Source organism: Thermobia domestica, chromosome 8 (genome assembly GCF_964235325.1).
Source record: "Thermobia domestica chromosome 8, izTheDome1.hap1.1, whole genome shotgun sequence".
Taxonomy (NCBI): Eukaryota; Metazoa; Arthropoda; class Insecta; order Zygentoma; family Lepismatidae; genus Thermobia; species Thermobia domestica.
The window spans coordinates 240,021,588-240,037,705 of NC_137461.1; positions in this window are offsets into that span (position 1 = coordinate 240,021,588).

The following is a 16,118-nucleotide window of genomic DNA, read 5'->3' on the forward strand; positions in this document are numbered from 1 at the left end:
TTGCTAATTTTATATAACGTTGCAAATATCTTCTAGATAAATTAATCAAGAAAAAATAAAAGGTAATTCCCTACAGAATGATATTTCAGTGCAATTAGTTCCTTATGATTCTATCAGACAGCAACGCTGTTTTTAAATAGAAAAATCGGAATGTTAACGTGATGAAATTGTTGTTTGTTACACAGCAAAAAATATTAAAAGAAGTTCTATATACATTCCTTACTAGAAAATAATGTTTTCTCAGAACTTTTATTCTTTTAGCCTTCAGAACTTGTCTTCAGAACTCAGTCAAATTTTATTTTGACTTTTGAACTTGATTGCCTAAATTTTAACCTTGGAAATTTGGATGTGGAGTAAATAAAGAAGGTTAGCAGGGTAGAGAGGAAAACGAATAAGGAAATGCTGAAAAAATGCAAGAGACGAGAGCAATATTAGACGATATAAGGAAGCGAAAAATGGACGGATCACAAGTTTTGATCTTGCTAAGGGATTGCATTCTGAGGGATGTAGTAAAGGGGGTGATATCAGGAGAGCGAGAGTGTGTAAGAAGGTTGGAATTGATAGATTGTAATAAGGAGGGTGGTACTTTATGTTGGGTTGCGAGGCAGATATTAGCGGGAAATCGCAAAAATGGAAGCTTCTTACCTAATTCACGGAAACTGGCCTATTTATTAATGGGAGAACACTGAGGAGGAGGAGGAGGATAATTATACTACAAGTAAAAAAAAGCCGAAACAATGATTTATGCATAAGAATTGGTCAGCATTTTTTTTCTGGTGGCAGTTTTGTAAAGTTCTAGCTCTCTCAAACTGGTTAGATTGTAAGTTCAAGTCACTCGGGTCGGTTGTCGGGTTAAGTAACCTCGGGTTGGTTCACTCGGGTCACTTTGGGTCGGGCCAATCGGGTCAGCTCGGGTCGGGTTGTCGGGTCGGGTCAGTCAATTTGGGTCACGGGTGGGGTCGGGTCGGTCTTCAACACATATAATTTCCACGAAAATTACAATATACCACGGTTTATACCTCATTGGACTTCCAATAAAACGTTTTCAATGATGTGTACACCATGTCACCATTTTTGTATGAGGGAATGTCTAGAGGGATTTTGTGGGAATTTGATGGAGTGTAGATTCCTGTGTGTGTGTGTGTGTGTGTGTGTGTGTGTGTGTGTGTGTGTGTGTGTGTGATACCTTACAGGATACAAGATGTCGAGGAAGTGTGTAAATAAACCGGACAATTTCTGTTATGTATGTGGGGAGCTGATATTTAAATCACAACCTCGATGTTTTACTCCACTTGTGAGGAAGTGTTATCAGTTATATTTTGGTTGCTGTGTAGGAGACCAGGATAAGAACTGGGTTCCTCACTACATTTGTTGTACTTGCGTGAAACGTCTGACTGGGTGGGCAAATGGTGGACGAAACATGAACTTCGCAGTACCGATGATCTGGAGGGAACCAAAAGATCATTCTTCAGACTGCTACTTTTGTATGACACAGATAAAAGAAATAAGCAGTAAATCTAACCACACAGTACAGTACCCTAATTTGCATCAGCAATTAGGCCAGTTCCACACAGTGCAAAATTACCTGTACCGGTACCTCCTCCTCATCTTACGGTAAATGAGGATTACGTATTTGAGGCAACTATTGAAGTTCCAAATGAAGATGATGATCCTACTTATAAAGGAAGCACATCTACATTGGATTCCCATCTGATAACTCCGGGTGAACTAAATGACCTCATACTGGATTTAAAACTCTCCAATACACAGACAGAACTTCTTGATTCTAAACTTAAGGCTGGAATCTGCTCCATCGTGACACTAAAGTGTGTATTTTTCGAAACCTTCATACAGAGTTTCAAAACTACTATTCTCAAGAAAATAATTTAGTGTATTGTAATAATGTCTGTGCTGTGATGGATAGACTTGGACATGCACATATAAGTACAGAGTGGAGATTGCTTATTGACTCTTTGAATACTAGTTTTAAGGCTGTCCTTTTGCACAATAGCAACAAATTTCCTTCAGTGCCTTTGGCTTATGCAACTAATATGAAGGAAACCTATGAAAACATCGAAATAGTGTTAGAAAAAGTTCAGTATGAGAAATACAAGTGGACCGTTTGCTGTGATTTACAAGTCATTTCTTTGTTAATGGGTTTGCAGCTTGGTTATACGAAATATTGTTGTTTCCTCTGCGAATGGGACAGCAGGAACAAAGCGGAGCATTACATCAAGAAGGAATGGCCAACGCATGTATTAACTCCTGGACAGAAGAATGCTGTTTATTCCTCACTGGTGAGCCCTGATTATATAATTCTACCTCCTCTTCACATAAAGTTGGGGCTCTTCAAAAACTTTGTTAGGACAATGGACAAAAGTAATGCAGGATATTGTTACCTCAAGGAAAAAATTCCTCGGGTTAGTGACGCTAGGGATTTTTGTAGACCCCCAAATAAGATGTTTGATTCGTGACCAAAAATTTGAGGATCTCTTAACTCTGGTTGAGAAAACAGCTTGGTGTCCATTTAAATGTTTAACAGAGATTTTTTTAGGAAACAAGAAAGCCCCAAATTACCGTGAAATTGTGAGTGATTTCCGGCAATCATTCAATGAAATGGGTTGCAACATGTCCCTTAAAGTTCACTTTCTAGACTCCCACCTGCATTTCTTTCCTGAAAAGCTTGGTGCTGTTAGTGATGAGTATGGGGAACATTTTCATCAGGACATTTCCTCCATGGAGAAGAGGTACCAGTGACAGTGTAGTTCAAAAATGCTAGCTGATTACTGTTGGACACTTAAGAGATGTTCCAGAAACCAAACACAGAAGAAAGTCGACAACTAAAACATATTAGTTGAGGTAAGTGTCCATTTATTAAGAAGATACCACTCACTTCTTTTGTATTATTTATTAAGTAGATATAAAATGGTGACACGGTGTATACATCATTGAAAATATGTTTTATTTCAAATCCAATAAGATATAAACCGTGCTTATATTGTAATTTTCGTGGAAGTTATATGTGATTTTATCTGCACTAATGAATATTGTAAAATGAACAGTACACATAGCATATTTTTTATATAAATGTGTTTATTTCTCTAGATAGAATAATGCTATTCTTATGAAACTTAGAGGGCTTACTAAGTATAAATCAGGCTAACATACAATATAATTTGTGCGTTTATATACCTAAGGTACCCAAGCTACAAGTATGAAAATGGTTTTAAAAAAAGAAAAAAAGAAAAAGAACAGAAATTTAAGGGGAAATTTTCCGAAAACACCTCTGTCACGGGAAAACTGAGGGTGATGGAGAAAAACTGATTGCAGATTCGAATTCTACGTGAAAAGTTCTATTAGAATCAGACATTTTCTTCCGTGTGCCAGAGAAAAAGAATTTTTTTCAACTAGTGCAATAGGAACCATTTTCAAACTCATCAACCGTTATCCAAACCGGTTAATGTTGATCGCAGATATTAAAAATACTCACATCCGTATATTATTTAATACAAACGAAAATTTTACCTGCACATTTCTGCACAAACGATGTATAAACGATCGCGACAATTTGTGGTTCAATCGAACACAACTGGTGGGGCTAGCACTTAGACAACTCCCCTTTTTTTTCGTTCTGTCCACGCATCTGATAGCTTAGAAAAAAATTTCGCCTGCGCATTACTGCTCAAACGATGTTCAAACAATTGAGATGATTTTCTTTTGAATGGGACGTAGGGGGTGCTACCAATTAGGTAGCCTATACTTTGTTATCGTTTTGGCGCGCCCGCAATTGTGTACAAACGAAAATTTCGCCTGCAAATTTCTGTACAAAACCTTAACAAACAAGTGCGACAGTTTGTGGTTGAATTCGACATGGTGGGAGGCCTATCAATTAGAGAGCCCATAGTTTGTTATCGTTTTGGCGGGGCCACATTTATGTGCAAACGAAAATTTCAGCTGCACATTTATGTAGAAAGGCGTACAAACAAGTGCGACAGTTTGTGGTTGAATTGAACACGGTGGGAGGGCTAACATTTAAACAGCCCAACACTTTGTTTTCGTTCTGGCGCCGCACCTAATTGTGTACAAACGAAAATCTCGCCTGCACATTTCTTTATAACTATATTCAAACGATTGCGACAATTTGTGATTCAATTGCACATGGTGGGAGGGCTACCATTTAGACAGACCCCCCCCCTTTGTTTTCGTTCTGAGGTCGCCCCTAATTGTGTACAAACGAAAATTTTGCCTGCATATTTCTGTACAAACGATGTACAAACGATTGCGACAATTTGTAATTGAATTGAACATGGTGATTGGGCTATCACTTAGAAAGCCCCCCACTTTGTTTTCGCCCTGGCGGCGCCCCTAATTATGTACAAACGAAAATTTTGCATGCACATTTCTGTACAAACGATGTAGAAACGATTGCGACAATTTGTGACTGAATTGGACATGGTGGGGGGCTATCAGTTAAACAGCCCCCACTTTGTTTTCGTTCTGGCGGCGCCCTTAATTATGTACAAACAATAATTTAGCCTGCACATTTCTGTACAAACGATATAGAAACGATTGTGACAATTTGTGATTGAATTGGACATGGTGGGGGGCTACCACTTAGACAGCCCCCCCTTTGTTTTCGTTCTGAGCTCGCCCCTAATTGTATACAAACGAAAATTTTGCCTGCATATTTCTGTACAAACGATGTACAAACGATTGCGACAATTTGTGATTGAATTGAACATGGTGATTGGGCTATCACTTAGAAAGCCCCCCACTTTGTTTTCGCCCTGGCGGCGCCCCTAATAGTGTACAATCGAAAATGTGGCCTGCACATTTCTGTACAAGCAATGTACAAACGATTGCGATACTTTGTGATTCAATTGGACATCGTGTGGGGAGCTACCACTCAGACAGCTCCCCACTTTGTTTTCGTTCTGGCGGCGCCCCTAAGTTTGTTCAAACAAACATTTCGCCTCCACATTTCTGTACAAACGATGCACAAACGAATGCGACAACTTGTGATTGAATTGGACATGGTGGGGGGCTACCACTTAGACAGCCCCCATTTTTTTCTGTTCTGGCGGCGCCCTTAATTATGTACAAACAAAATTTTCGCGTGCACATTTCTGTACAAACGAAGTACAAACTATTGCGACAATTTGTGATTGAATAGGACATGGTCGGGGGCTACCACTTAGACAGCCCCCAATTTTTTTCGTTCTGGCGGCGCCCCTAATTGCGTGCGAACATACATTTCGCCTGTACATTTCTGTACAAACGAAGTACAAACTATTGCGACAATTTGTGATTGAATAGGACATGGTCGGGGGCTACCACTTAGACAGCCCCCATTTTTTCTGTTCTGGCGGCGCCCCTAATTGTGTACAAACGAAAATTTCGCCTGCACATTTCTGTACAAACGAAGTACACACGATTGCGACAATTTGTGATTCAACTGGACATGGTGGGAGGGGCTACCATTTGGACAGCCCCCACTTTGGTTTCGTTCTGACGGCGCCCCTGATTGTGTACAAACGAAAATTTCGCCTTCACATTTCTGTAGAAACGATGTACAAATGATTGCGACAATTTGTGCTTGAATAGGACTTGTTGGTGGGGGACTACCATTTAGAGAGCCCCCACTTTGTTTTCGTTCTGACGGCGCCCCTAATTGTGTACAAACGAAAATTTCACCTTCACATTTCTGTAGAAACGATGTACAAATGATTGCGACAATTTGTGCTTGAATAGGGCATGTTGTTGGGGGGCTACCATTTAGACAGCCCCCACTTTGTTTTCGTTCTGACGGCGCCCTTAATTGTGTACAAACGAAAATTTCGCCTGCACATTTGTGTGCAAACGATTGAGACCATTTCTGATTGAGTCTGATAAGGGGGGGGGGGCTCTCTAAATGGACGTCTCCTTTTCACCTCTACTGTAATTAAATTCTTCCTCGAGAAAATCTGTAATCAACACTGTCAGTAGCTACGTCCTCGACTAATATACCTTAACAACTACAGCTTTATTTTCGTATATTTTTCAACAGTTAACCAATTTAAAACTATCGCAAGCAAGAATATGTAGTCAACTTCTTAAATACTTCGCTCGCCGAAACCCGTTCAGCGCGTGCAACAAGCTAAAACAACATGTTTGGCGTCTCACAAATGGAAAAGGGGGAAAAAAGAGAAGGAAAAGCAGCACGGCAGTGCCTTATCGCAGTCAGAGCTGACAACATAGTTTCGGTCGTCACTAACGCGAATAGACCTACTAGCGGTGTACAAGAGTTATACAGTTACAATATACGTCGTGCCACAGTAGCGCTACAGGCGGAATGTGCACGAACTACAAATGAATATGTTCCCTTACAAGCATCAGTCACTGTTGCACCCTCTTTACATTCTACACATCCTTTTTTCTCCCACTTTTTGACCTTGACAAGCAGAAGTGCCAGGCTTTCCGAGTTCACAACCATAAACTGTTTGTGTACAGAGTACGTTTTCAGTTCTTCGAATGACTGTGCGCGCGAAGAACAAGGGTGATGATCGGGCTACCGTATACGGAAGTCAGTAACACCCGGTTGCAATAATAAATGTAAAATACAAATATAGAGCCTTGACAATGCCGTGAGGATGAATATATATATATATATATATATATATATATATATATATATATGTGTGTGTGTGTGTGTGTGTGTGTGTGTGAGTGTGTGTGTGTGTGTGTGTGTAGGTGTGTGTATACGTATGTGCGTGTGTGTGATTATAATATAAAGTGGCAAATTTAGGTGTTAGCCGGTTTGAAGGAATAAACTATTGGAAAATGAAATATTTAGATCCAAAAAAAAAAAATCAGAAAAAATGTATATACTAAATTTTTGCAATTTGCATTTGGCAACACTTCACACTGCCCCTGCATGTTGTAATACCAAAATTGTTTCAAAGGAAAAAAATAAAAAGCCAAAACACTGGAATATAACAATTTGCGTGAATAGCTCCTTAGTACTACCAGGGGGGTAGAGTGAGGCCCAGAACACTTTCCTCATTTATAAATAGAAAAAAACAAATCACTAAAAACTAAGAAAGTACCTTTAATGAGAATGGAGCCAAGCTTGAAAATATCAGTTTTTTTTAAATTTTTATGCAATTCGAAATGTTAAAAAATGTAAAATAACAATAATAATAATAATAATAATAATAATAATAATAATAATAATAATAATAATAATAATAATAATAATAATAATAATAATAATAATTCGTGCCAGCTTCTTGGTGTTCCTAGGGCTAATGAACATTGTGAATGATCCATTAAAGACATCACAAATTTCTTTATCTTTTTAGGATATAAGAGTGGCATAACATTATTGAGACCTAATTCTAGAAATTAAATAATTTGTTCTTTCGTGTAGAGATTTCTTAAGTATATGGTTTCCTTCTATGGCGTTTCTTATTATAGATTTATTTTATTATATCAACTGAACACAATCTGGATAATCGGCAAGTGCTTCTTCTGTAAATATGATTTTACAGTTTAAAACCGAGCATTTATAAAATGTTTTAGGCATGTATTATATTCTGCTTTTTTGATTACCGTTACACTAAATATTAAGAGAAAAAGTTAGTAATATATAAAGTACATGGATGGCAAATTGTTTATTATTTTCTCTTGTGCACAGTTTTGAAATCCAGTTCCTGCTCTGCTTCGCTCGATACCATTGTAGCACATAAAACGAACTAATTGTAGAAAAAGCAAACCTTGTCGAAACAAGATTTTGTCAGAAAAATAAATAGAAAACTGCACTTTTTGCATGTTTTAAAAGATATCACAGACACGCATAAAGAAACATATTTGAAGAGTTTCTCATACTGTGTACTAGAGAAACCTTTCTTTGTATTCTTCAGAACAATTTTGAATTTTGACAAGGGTTATTTTAAGAAAAGCCCCTTAATTGATATTAAAACTAGATATTTTTAATTAGTTTATATACAGACTTAATCATGATAATTATATACTTGCATGAGGAGAAGATCCCTTAATTGATATTAAAACTAGATATTTTAGTTAGTTTATATACAGGTTTAATCATGATAATTATATACTTGCATGCATATATCAATCATCACCAGCTGCTAATATCTACCGTTTGTGGGAAGGTAATTCTTGTGCCACGATGTGATTAGTATCCCACACGACAGAATAAGGCCGCTTATGACTCAGGCACTATTAGCTCTACCCTAATATATGTATACATTTTTTTGAAAGGGCAAAGAAAGACGAAAAGCGTTTACAATAAACATTTTTCCGAATTCCATCTGGAAAAAAACCTGTGGCTAAAAAACTGACATAACCCGAATCCTAGTCAGTAAAAATGAAAATAACAAGAAAACGACTATATTTATCTCAAAAATGAACTAAAATTAAATTGCAGAAGGCAGGCAATCAAAATGAAAAAAGTTCGGATGCTCTAGTTTTACGGATATGTAGCAAATAATAGAAAGAGAAAAAAATTTTGCTTTCTGCCCCTCCACTTAGCTGTTTTTTTTTTTTTTTTTTTTTTTTGGTATCCTGCATTTTTGTGATTAGTGGTGGGTAGAGTCTATATATTAAAAAATATCGGATGCCAAATTGTTACATAATTTGCCCCTAAATTCGAAAGTGATAGCGCTTCTGTCAACTTGATGTATAGACTATTTGGTATATCTCTGTATATTTCTAAATTAATTTTAACTTTGCGAAAAGTGTCACAATCTCTTTTGTTTGTCGTCATTGTTCAAGGTATTTCAAATAATTTAGCTCCTACATAGGTGAGTGATGCAGATCGAATTTCATAATAACGCCATTTATATACTAAAATACTACGAATACATTGCGAGATCAAGTTTGTATCACCGCAAGCATTAACGCGGCTTCTCTTTAATTGCTATTCTGACTCCTGCATAAATGTTAAATGATTCCAGAGAGAGAGAGGCAAATAAAAAAAAGTTGTTTAAATGTTGTTATAGATGCAAAATATTGCGTTTATTCACTGAAATAACTTGGCCTTTAATAGCCTGTACACTAATTTTTAAGATGTAGCAAAGGCGTAATAAGTTCCTAAATTGAAGGATCAAGGTTATTTTAAAGTAAAGAGGAACACGAAAATGGAAAAAGAAATAACAAATGATACACAAAACAGGTTTTATGTATGTTCAGCTACGACCTTCAATTATAGCTATCTTCCAATTGCAAGACAATAATAAACTGTTTTGAAAGGTTTTGAAGAGACTGTCAAGACAAAAGGGATATTTTAGTATTACCTGGAACAAAGTTGAAAGTGTTTTTAAGATGTTTTGGGTAGTTGCAAATCTGATCGTTTTCGGTATCATTATCCAGTCACCACTTGTTGTGTCTGTGCTTCGTAAGTATTTACTTATATTCAAGTCAAAACACACAAAACGAATCTTCAAAGTACATTTCGCAGAAGTATTGTAAAATAAGTCATGTATGACACTCCAATATTTGTGAAGAAAAATCATCCATTTGATCTTAATATTTGATAGAGTGTATGGATCAAGTTCAATCCTCCCGGGGAGTAGTATTATAATTCTGTAGAAAATCGCTTACATTTTGTTAGTATTTAATCTTAATACACACTAGATATATTAAAAATACCGATATATATATATATATATATATATATATATATATATATATATATATATATATATATATATATGTATATATATTCATCCTCACGGCATTGTCAAGGCTCTATATTTGTATTTTACATTTATTATTGCAACCGGGTGTTTCTGACTTCCGAATACGGTAGCCCGATCATCACCCTTGTTCTTCGCGCGCACAGTCATTCGAAGAACTGAAAACGTACTCTGTACACAAACAGTTTATGGTTGTGAACTCGGAAAGCCTGGTACTTCTGCTTGTCAAGGTCAAAAAGTGGGAGAAAAAAGGATGTGTAGAATGTAAAGAGGGTGCAACAGTGACTGATGCTTGTAAGGGAACATATTCATTTGTAGTTCGTGCACATTCCGCCTGTAGCGCTACTGTGGCACAACGTATATTGTAACTGTATAACTTTTGTACACCGCTAGTAGGTCTATTCGCGTTAGTGACGACCGAAACTATGTTGTCAGCTCTGACTGCGATAAGGCACTGCCGTGCTGCTTTTCCTTCTCTTTTTTTCCCCCTTTTCCATTTGTGAGACGCCAAACATGTTGTTTTTGCTTGTTGCACGCGCTGAACGTGTTTCGGCGAGCGAAGTATTTAAGAAGTTGACTACATATTCTTGTTTGCGATAGTTTTAAATTGATTAACTGTTGAAAAATATACGAAAATAAAGCTGTACATGTTAAGGTATATTAGTCGAGGACGTAGCTACTGACAGTGTTGATTACAGATTTTCTCGAGGAAGAATTTAATTACAGTAGAGGTGAAAAGGAGACGTCCATTTAGACAGCCCTCCCCCCCCTTATCAGACTCAATCAGAAATGGTCTCAATCGTTTGTACACAAATGTGCAGGCGAAATTTTCGTTTGTACACAATTAAGGGCGCCGTCAAAACGAAAACAAAGTGGGGCTGTCTAAGTGATACCCCCCCATGTCCAATTCAATGACAAATTGTCGCAATCGTTCCTACATCGTTTCTACAGAAATGTGAAGGCTAAATTTTCGTTTGTACACAATTAGGGGCGCCGCCAGAACGGAAACAAAGTCGGGGATGCTTAAGTGGTAGCCCCTCCCACCATGTCCAGTTGAATCACAAATTGTCGCAATTGTTTGTACTTCGTTTGTACAGAAATGTGCAGGCGAAATGTATGTTCGCACGGAATTAAGGGCGCCGCCAGAACGAAAAAAATTGGGGGCTGTCTAAGTGGTAGCCCCCGACCATGTCCTATTCAATCACAAATTGTCGCAATCGTTTGTACTTCGTTTGTACAGAAATGTGCACCCGAAATTTTCGTTTGTACATAATTAAGGGCGCCGCCAGAACAGAAAAATTGGGGGCTGTCTAAGTGGTAGCCCCCCACCATGTCCAATTCAATCACAAGTTGTCGCATTCGTTTGTGCATCGTTTGTACAGAAATGTGGAGGCGAAATGTTTGTTTGAACAAACTTAGGGGCGCCGCCAGAATGAAAACAAAGGGGGGAGCTGTCTGAGTGGTAGCTCCCCCCACGATGTCCAATTGAATCACAAAGTATCGCAATCGTTTGTACATTGTTTGTACAGAAATGTGCAGGTCAAATTTTCGTTTGTACACTATTAAGGGCGCCGCCAGAACGAAAACAATGTGAGGGCTGTCTCAATGGTAGCCCCCCCCATTTCCAATTCAATCACAAATTGTCACAATCGTTCCTACATCGTTTCTACAGAAATGTGAAGGCTAAATTTTCGTTTGTACACAATTAGGGGCGCCGCCAGAACGGAAACAAAGTCGGGGATGCTTAAGTGGTAGCCCCTCCCACCATGTCCAGTTGAATCACAAATTGTCGCAATTGTTTGTACTTCGTTTGTACAGAAATGTGCAGGCGAAATGTATGTTCGCACGGAATTAAGGGCGCCGCCAGAACGAAAAAAATTGGGGGCTGTCTAAGTGGTAGCCCCCGACCATGTCCTATTCAATCACAAATTGTCGCAATCGTTTGTACTTCGTTTGTACAGAAATGTGCACCCGAAATTTTCGTTTGTACATAATTAAGGGCGCCGCCAGAACAGAAAAATTGGGGGCTGTCTAAGTGGTAGCCCCCCACCATGTCCAATTCAATCACAAGTTGTCGCATTCGTTTGTGCATCGTTTGTACAGAAATGTGGAGGCGAAATGTTTGTTTGAACAAACTTAGGGGCGACGCCAGAATGAAAACAAAGGGGGGAGCTGTCTGAGTGGTAGCTCCCCCCACGATGTCCAATTGAATCACAAAGTATCGCAATCGTTTGTACATTGTTTGTACAGAAATGTGAAGGTCAAATTTTCGTTTGTACACTATTAAGGGCGCCGCCAGAACGAAAACAATGTGAGGGCTGTCTCAATGGTAGCCCCCCCCCATTTCCAATTCAATCACAAATTGTCACAATCGTTTCTATATCGTTTGTACAGAAATGTGCAGGCTAAATTATTGTTTGTACATAACTAAGGGCGCCGCCAGAACGAAAACAAAGTGGGGGGCTGTTTAAGTGATAGCCCCCCACCATGTCCAATTCAATCACAAATTGTCGCAATCGTTTCTACATCGTTTGTACAGAAATGTGCATGCAAAATTTTCGTTTGTACATAATTAGGGGCGCCGCCAGGGCGAAAACAAAGTGGGGGGCTTTCTAAGTGATAGCCCAATCACCATGTTCAATTCAATCACAAATTGTCGCAATCGTTTGTACATCGTTTGTACAGAAATATGCAGGCGAAATTTTCGTTTGTACACAATTAGAGGCGACCTCAGAACGAAAACAGTGGGGGGCTGTCTAAATGGTAGCCCTCCCACCATGTGCAATTGAATCACAAATTGTCGCAATCGTTTGAATATAGTTATAAAGAAATGTGCAGGCGAGATTTTCGTTTGTACACAATTAGGGTCGCCGACAGAACGAAAACAAAGTGGGGGGCTGTCTAAATTTTAGCCGTCCCACCATGTTCAATTCAACCACAACTGTCGCACTTGTTTGTACGCCTTTGTACATAAATGTGCAGCTGAAATTTTCGTTTGCACATAAATGTCCCCCCCCCCAAAACGATAACAAACTATGGGCTCTCTAATTGATAGGCCTCCCACCATGTCGAATTCAACCACAAACTGTCGCACTTGTTTGTTACGGTTTTGTACAGAAATTTGCAGGCGAAATTTTCGTTTGTACACAATTGCGGGCGCGCTAAAACGATAACAAAGTATAGGCTACCTAATTGGTAGCACCTCCCTACGTCCGATTCAAAAGAAAATTATCTCAATTGTTTGCACATCGTTTGAGCAGTAATGCGCAGGCGAAATTTTTTTTCTAAGCTATCAGATGCGTGGACAGAACGAAAAAAAAGGGGAGTTGTCTTAGTGCTAGCCCCACCATGTTCGATTGAACCACAAATTGTCGCGATCGTTTATACATAGTTTGTGCAGAAATGTGCAGGTAAAATTTTCGTTTGTATTAAATAATATACGGATGTGAGTATTTTTAATATCTGCGATCAACATTAACCGGTTTGAATAACGGTTGATGAGTTTGAAAATGGTTCCTATTGCACTAGTTGAAAAAAAAATTCTTTTTCTCTGGCACACGGAAGAAAATGCCTGATTCTAATAGAATTTTTCACGTAGAATTCGAATCTGCAATCAATTTTTCTCCATCACCCTCAGTTTTCCCGTGACAGAGGTGTTTTCGGAAAATTTTCCCTCAAATTTCTTTTCTTTTTCTTTTTTTCTTTTTTTAAAACCATTTTCATACTTGTAGCTTGGGTACCTTAGGTATATAAACGCGCAAATTATATTGTATGTTAGCCTGATTTATACTTAGTAAGACCTCTAAGTTTCATAAGAATAGCATTATTCTATCTAGAGAAATAAACATATTTATATAAAAAATATGCTATGTGTACTGTTCATTTTACAATATTCATTAGTGCAGATAAAATCACATATAACTTCCACGAAAATTACAATATAAGCATGGTTTATATCTTATTGGATTTAAAATAAAACATATTTTCAATGATGTATACACCGTGTCACCATTTTATATCTACTTAATAAATAATACAAAAGAAGTGAGTGGTATCTTCTTAATAAATGGACACTTACTTACCTCAACTAATGTGTTTTAGTTGTCGACTTTCTTCTGTGTTTGGTTTCTGGAACATCTCTTTTAAGTGTCCAACAGTAATCAGCTAGCATTTTTGAACTACACTGTCACTGGTACCTCTTCTCCATGGAGGAAATGTCCTGATGAAAATGTTCCCCATACTCATCACTAACAGCACCAAGCTTTTCAGGAAAGAAATGCAGGTGGGAGTCTAGAAAGTGAACTTTAAGGGACATGTTGCAACCCATTTCATTGAATGATTGCCGGAAATCACTCACAATTTCACGGTAATTTGGGGCTTTCTTGTTTCCTAAAAAATTCTCTGTTAAACATTTAAATGGACACCAAGCTGCTTTCCCAACCAGAGTTAAGAGATCCTCATATTTTTGGTCACGAATCAAACATCTTATTTGGGGGTCTACAAAAATCCCTAGCGTCACTAACCGGAGGAATTTTTTCCTTGAGGTAACAATATCCTGCATTACTTTTGTCCATTGCCCTAACAAAGTTTTTGAAGAGCCCCAACTTTATGTGAAGAGGAGGTAGAATTATCTAATCAGGGCTTACCAGTGAGGAATAAACAGCATTCTTCTGTCCAGGAGTTAATACATGCCTTGGCCATTCCTTCTTGATGTAATGTTCCGCTTTGTTCCTGCTGTCCCATTCGCGGAGGAAACAACAATATTTCGTATAACCAAGCTGCAAACCCATTAACAAAGAAATTACTTGTAAATCACAGCAAACGGTCCACTTGTATTTCTCATACTAAATTTTTTCTAACACTATTTCGATGTTTTCATAGGTTTCCTTCATATTAGTTGCATAAGCCAAAGGCACTGAAGGAAATTTGTTGCTATTGTGCAAAAGGACAGCCTTAAAACTAGTTTTGGATGAGTCAATAAGCAATCTCCACTCTGTACTTATATGTGCATGTCCAAGCCTATCCATCACAGGACAGACATTATTACAGTACACTAAATCATTTTCTTGAGAATAGTAGTTTTGAAACTCTGTATGAAGGTTTCGAAAAATACACACTTTAGTGTCACGATGGAGCAGATTCCAGCCTTAAGTTTAGAATCAAGAAGTTCTGTCTGTGTATTGGAGAGTTTTAAATCCCGTATGAGGTCATTTAGTTCACCCGGAGTTATCAGATGGGAATCCAATGTAGATGTGCTTCCTACATAAGTAGGATCATCATCTTCATTTGGAACTTCAATAGTTGCCTCAAGCACGTAATCCTCATTTTCCGTAAGATGAGGAGGAGGTACCGGTACAGGTAATTCTGCACTGTGTGGAACTGGCCTAATTGCTGATGCAAATTAGGGTACTGTACTGTGTGGTTAGATTTACTGCTTATTTCTTTTATCTGTGTCATACAAAAGTAGCAGTCTGAAGAATGATCTTTTGGTTCCCTCCAGATCATCGGTACTGCGAAGTTCATGTTTCGTCCACCATTTGCCCACCCAGTCAGACGTTTCACGCAAGTACAACAAATGTAGTGAGGAACCCAGTTCTTATCCTGGTCTCCTACACAGCAACCAAAATATAACTGATAACACTTCCTCACAAGTGGAGTAAAACATCGACGTTGTGATTTAAATATCAGCTCCCCACATACATAACAGAAATTGTCCGGTTTATTTACACACTTCCTCGACATCTTGTATCCTGTAAGGTATCACACACATACATACACACACACACAGACACACACACACACACACACAGGAATCTACACTCTATCAAATTCCCACAAAATCCCTCTAGACATTCCCTCATACAAAAATGGTGACATGGTGTACACATCATTGAAAATGTTTTATTGGAAGTCCAATGAGGTATAAACCGTGGTATATTGTAATTTTCGTGGAAATTATATGTGTTGAAGACCGACCCGACCCCACCCGTGACCCAAATTGACTGACCCGACCCGACAACCCGACCCGAGCTGACCCGATTGGCCCGACCCAAAGTGACCCGAGTGAACCAACCCGAGGTGACTTAACCCGACAACCGACCCGAGTGACTTGACCTTACAATCTAACCAGTTTGAGAGAGCTAGAACTTTACAAAACTGCCACCAGAAAAAAAATGCTGACCAATTCTTATGCATAAACCATTGTTTCGGCTTTTTTTACTTGTAGTATAATCATCCTTGCTCTCGTCTCTTGCATTTTTTCAGCATTTCCTAATTCGTTTTCCTCTCTACCCTGCTAACCTTCTTTATTTTACTCCACATCCAAATTTCCAAGGCTAAAATTTAGGCAATCAAGTTCGAAAGTCAAAATAAAATTTGACTGAGTTCTGAAGACAAGTTCTGAAGGCTAAAAGAATAAAA